The following is a 6,000-nucleotide window of genomic DNA, read 5'->3' as shown; positions in this document are numbered from 1 at the left end:
CCAAAGCTGAAATGAACTACACCCATGTAGATTTGCAGCTTGATTTTTGCCTACTGTGAGTACAAAGTAAAAGAATGGGGTATACGACTCTGTTCATCAGCAGACAACCGACTTGGTTATCCAAACACTCTTCCACATGTTTTCCAAACCGATGAAGGCAATACGCTTAATGAGGCTGGACACGGTAAAATATCTGGAGGCGAAGATGAAGTGACAGAGCCAAGCAGTAAACGTATGCGGGTAAGAACTCAACATAGTTCTCTTATATGTCTCCAGATTTTTTTTTCTCCTTCAAGGCTCTTTCATAATTTCTATTACTGGAACGATTTTTGTTTTCTGCAGATTTCGTGCAAAAAAAAAAACTTGGAATAAGGAGACAGGAGTTGACAAAGAAAAAAAAAAGGAGACAGGAAAACGAATGCGGTAAGCTTTTGCTATGAACTTCTATTCTCTCTCTTAATTCTTTTCCAGTGTAAGCTTATGTTATATAACATTCATGATTCATCACTGGATTGTTTCTGAATATGGTATCTGGTGCCGCGGCCCCAGTTAAAACTACTACATGTCTTTGTGACACACTTTGCTTCAGTTCGATAAGCTTACTCTTACTTTGACTCTGTTGACATATTTTCATATTCTCAAACAATCTGCTGGTTTGGTCTATTAATTGTGTTCAGGAATGCTGGAGGGAAGGAGGCCACAGGGTATTGATTCGCCGAGTAATTAAACACCTTTCCCCTCTGTTTCTCTCGTTGTTCATTTCCTGATATCTCAAACATTTTGTATTTTTTTTGTTTGTTGGCAGACGATTTTCGGCGGCAGCTTTTGAAGATTGTGTCTGATTCAGAGTAATAACCACTTAAAATCCTATAAGAACCTTTAACTCTTTATTATAAATCTGTGCTTAACAAGTCAAGTTTGATCACATAAACACTTGCCAATTTCTCTGTGTGTAAAATAAGCATGTTAAAAAGATATCTATGAATATAGCTTTTCTTTAAACTTGCGAGTAACACAAGTGTTGCAAACTACACTGAAGTGTATCATGTTGACATAAAACATACAAAAACGAAAAGTATCAAAGCTAAGAACAAAGAAAAAGGTTGGTTTGAAACAGAACCACCTAACCCCGTTTTGGTTTCTTCTTCTTGGAGAAGCTATCAGGTGTTCTGCTTTCTTGTTTACGCTTACTCCCTGCAAATCCCGTACCACCATGAGCCTTTCGTGTTTGCTTTCAATTTCCTTGCAGCAACAGCTTGGTCGCTTCTGACTTCTCTGCTTCACAGCACTATTATTACTACTACTACCAGCTTTGTTGCCTTCATTGCTGCTGCTGCTGCTGCTGCTACTTCTAGGTCTCATCTTAGATTGTGCAGGACTTTTCTGATAAGGCTTCTTCTTGTCATCAGCGGATTTTGAAGCTCTTACTTACACCTTGATACGAAAGATTAGCCTTCTCTGTCGCAACTGGTATGACGACTTTGTCTCTTTTCTCTTTGATGGTGTTGCATCAGCTTTGACTCAGAGAGATACGATACCTAGATCTCTGTCTCTAAGATTCAAATATCCTTTCTTGAGTACCAGATTTGCAGCTTCGTAAAGCGAATAAAAGGATAAATCGGATCAAATTAGTTATCTCTAAACCTTGGGAGACCCAAAAGTTTTTACTCAAGTACCTTTGTTTAAAACAAGATGCCTTTCCCAATGTTCAAATGAGGATCTCTGATAACACGAACAGCTTCCACATTGTTCTCCAGATTACTCTTACCAGTAAACAACTGATACACCTCCTCCTCATCCTCCTCATAAGAATATGAAATTATGTTAATCACAATGGAACAAGAGAGCCCTGAGATTAGTACTACTGACCTTCAAGATAACCAGGTTAGACTAACCTTTACGTCGAAAGGGAGATTACCCAAAAGACAGTCCTCTTCGAATCGTACAAATGGTCATCCTGACCTTTCAGCTTCTTACGAGACGGACATGCTCTATCAACACGGATATGATTCCCATCAATCTGAATACACATAACACCTTTAGAGACTCCATCACAGAGAAAACAAGGGAGAAAACTGTTATATTACCAGAGACATGTTATGTGCCAGAGACGCTTCAGCAGCTTCCTCTGTTTCGAACACAACATAAGCATTAACACTGCACTTTTGTGAACATTTTGACATCAGAATTCTCCTTCGCATAAACTACAAAGACTAGAATGAAAGGGTTTTAACTTTTAAAGCACAGACCTTGAAGCTTTTATCATTGAATTGCTTCAACGTTATAGCTCATTTCCTCCTCCTCTTCGACTAAATCAAATCAAAACCAAAAGCTGCTTAAACACACACAAACTCTAACCTTAATTAGTTTAAGAAATTTCTGAAACTCACATCAACAATGGGCACAGAGCGTGTCCTCACGGACTCAACCTCACCGAACTTACTAAACTCCTTCAAAGATAACCTTCTTCTTAGCCTTCAACGGCAAGTTCCCAACGAAAACAGTTGTAAGAAGCTTACTCTCGTCATCAAACCCTTCCTTTGAAACCACCAACGTATCTGCTACTTCTTCATCAGCTCTCTTCCTCTTCTCACCAACCTTCTTCTCCTCCTCCATCTCCACGCTTCCCTACTTCTGCGTCTCGTGCTCGTTCTCAATCTCGTCTTTCTTCCTCTTTGACTCCAACCCACTTTCCACAAACTCCAAGTTCGTCTCTTTCTCAACACCCTTTGCCTTTACGAGCGGAACTGTTTCTACCTCTTCGTCGTTATCGACATTAGGTTTGTTCTCGTTGGTTTCTCAGCATTTTTTCTTTCCCCGGAAAGGGTTGTTATCGGAGAAGAGACTCGAAAGGCCAGAGCTTTCGCCGGCTTCAGCCACATTGCCGGAAGAGAGTAGAGAAGATCCCTGAGATTGTGTCTGAGATTAGTCCTTTTGAGATTCTTCAGCCTTAGAGAGGGAAACCGTAAACAGTTTGGGAGTTTATGAAAGAAATTAGGGTTGACTTCTCTACGCCCCCCCCCCCCCCCCCCCCCCAAACTACTTAAACCCACGGCCAATCCCCCTAGACTTTTAAGCTCTTCTCCTAACCCCACAAAATTAAATGATTCATCAAATATCCACCTAAACTATTTATTTCTGTTATCAACAATGTGGATTGCTAATAACCATATCAAGGAAGAACGGACCGCGTCCAGGCCCAAGTCCAAGACCGCGTCCAAGAAGGAGAGAGAGGCGGCTAAAGATTAGAGCGTCTATAGTATAGGATGTTTTCCTTTTCTCTTCATGTTTATCTTTAAATAGATTTCCTATTTCCTTTAGGATAAGGATTTATATTCTTTCCATTTATCTATTCCTTGTAATCCCTATATAAGGGAACACTTTGATTAAGTAATAAACACACACGATTTCCCCTATTGTTCACAACACGTTATCAGCACGATAGCCTCTAAATCCCTGAGACCCAAAATCGAAACCTAAAAAGCCTATAACCGGCGACTCAAAGCTAAACCCTAATCTCGTTCTTAGTACAATCAAGAACTCAATTGATTCCTCTTGAAACCTAGACGTTCTCATATCACGTTCCAGCTCAGAAGAACCGTTCAGCTCGCGATCAAACCCAAAGAAGCGATCGACCCGAGATGACCCGATCTCCGCGCAGCTCGCAGCCGAGACGCCTCCAGCCCGCGATCGTTCCATCCGCGACCCGATAGGAGGCACCAAGCATCCGATCGATTCTCTCTCTCACTAAAGGTGGTCCAGTTCTATACCTCTACGAAACAAAGGTATAAACATAATCTGAGAACCTAGATAAAGAACATAAACCCTAATCCATCATTATGGAAACTATATTCTCGATGAAACCCTAAAAGAAACCACAAGATTAAAATCGACAAGTCTTAAAACTAGAAAGAATACGATTCCAACTAGAATATGATTGTATGTTGATTGATTAAATCTGAAACATGACAAACCCTAAAAAAGGAATCGAAAACCCTAAACCCTAAAGAAGCTAGAATCTGATTTTAAGATTGATCTTGCTTGTTTGATTTCTTGCTTGATTTGAGGTTTAGGATTGTTAGATTGGTTGAAATAATCTAACTAAGTATACAAATACTTAAGGCCTTGAAACCTTAAACATAAGGTTGATAGAATTTAAAAGATTGAAAACCCTAGGTATTATAAGAAAAGTAAGAATAAGTTTGATTGCTTTACATGAATCCGAACATGGTATTGCATTCATAACTGATTGTAACAAGATCGACCAGCATATAGATCACACGAATTTAGGTTGTTTGCATTAGTAAACCTATATAGCCGTGTGGCTCATGATTGATAGCACCATGGTCGATTAGTATTGTTTTGAATATCATAAATGCGTAAGACGTGTTGTGGCCGAGCTTTCTTATTATCCTGCGGCCACGTGATCACATTATGAACCTAAAATTTATATGATAATGTGATTCAGATGTCGAAAATAGCAAACAGATACTACGCAGCCCTTAATCTCTCCGGAGACAATTACTTGCAGTGGGCGCTAGATACAAGGATCAGTCTAAAGTCCAAGGGACTCGGTGATACTATCACCGAGGACAACAATGACAATGAAAAGAATAGATACAAAGCCATAAGCTTTATGTGCCATCATCTCATTGAAGGTCTTAAAGATCAGTACATGACAATTGAAAATCCACTAGATCTTTGGAATACTTTAAAGCATAGATATGATCACCAAAAGATGGTGTTGCTTCCAAAGGCAAGGCACGACTGGATGCACCTAAGATTCTTAGACTATAAGTCGGTGGATGAGTACAATTCAGCCTTGTTCAAGATAGTTCCAATACTAAGGCTTTGTGGTGAAGAAGTATCCGATATGATGATGCTTGAAAAGACCTATACGACTTTCAATCAGTCGAATTTTGTGTTGCAAGAGCAATATAGAACAAAAGGTTTTGCCACATATACTGATCTGATCTCGTGTCTACTCTTGGCTGAGGCAAACAATGAGCTCCTAATGAAGAATAGTGGAGCCAGACCGGCCGGGACAGCACCATTACCCGAAGCCCATGAGGTTGAAAAGAAAGATCCCAAAGAGACCTACTACGCCCACGACAACAGGAAACCATACGGCAATGGCCGTGGTGGATACAAGAGGCATAGGCGTGATAATCAGAACGGTCGAGACAACTACTCAACCGGCCGAAAAGGAAACCACAATAACCGTGGTCGTGGTTCCAATTACGGCCGGGGTCGAGGCAGTTACGGCCGTGGACGAGGTGGCATATCTAAACCATCTTACACGTCCAAGTCAGTATGCCACAGATGCGGGATGGACAACCATTGGGCCAAGAATTGTAGAACTCCGAAACACTTGTGCGACCTCTACCAAGAGAGCCTCAAGAACAAGAACCCGGAGGCAAACATGATCCAAGAAAACGGTCATGATGACAAAGGATATGGATATGATGCTGACAATGAATCCGACAAAGATAACAAAGATGACCTAATGGATTTTGAGACATCTGATTGTCTCAAGTACTAGTTTTTCGAATCACATTGTCTTATTGCTTTATGTCTTTGATTTGGTGTTTTTATTTTATGTAATGACATTTATAATAATAATAAGAGTTTTAAAGATCTTATGAAGTCTCTAAAGTTTAGAAAATTTTATTTATAGAATGAATGATGAGATGAGTATACTTGTGGTGGATAGTGGCACAAGTCATACAATACTTAGAGACAAAAGGTACTTCATGAATCTCACAATGCAAAGTGCAAAGGTACATACCATTGCGGGTGAGGCTAGCCTGATTGAAGGTCACGGCCAAGCCTATGTGTTGATGCCCAAGGGCACTCACATAGAGATCAAGACCGCCTTGTATTCCCCAAGCTCTAAAAGAAGCTTATTGAGTTTCAAGGATATAAGATTGAATGGTTTCCACCTTGAAACATGGGAAGAAGGAAACAAAGAATTCCTTAACATAACCTCGATCACCAAAG

At 40.2% G+C, this 6,000-nt stretch overlaps 1 pseudogene; it reads right to left on the bottom strand.

The window, feature by feature from the left end:
* Positions 1-973: 973 nt before the first annotated feature.
* On the bottom strand, positions 974-2,925 carry LOC106378507 (annotated as a pseudogene).
* Between the last annotated feature and the right edge of the window lie 3,075 nt (positions 2,926-6,000).

This window comes from Brassica napus, chromosome C2, assembly GCF_020379485.1.
Source record: "Brassica napus cultivar Da-Ae chromosome C2, Da-Ae, whole genome shotgun sequence".
In the NCBI taxonomy this organism is placed as follows: domain Eukaryota; kingdom Viridiplantae; phylum Streptophyta; class Magnoliopsida; order Brassicales; family Brassicaceae; genus Brassica; species Brassica napus.
This window is presented reverse-complemented; position numbering and strand designations above follow the sequence as displayed.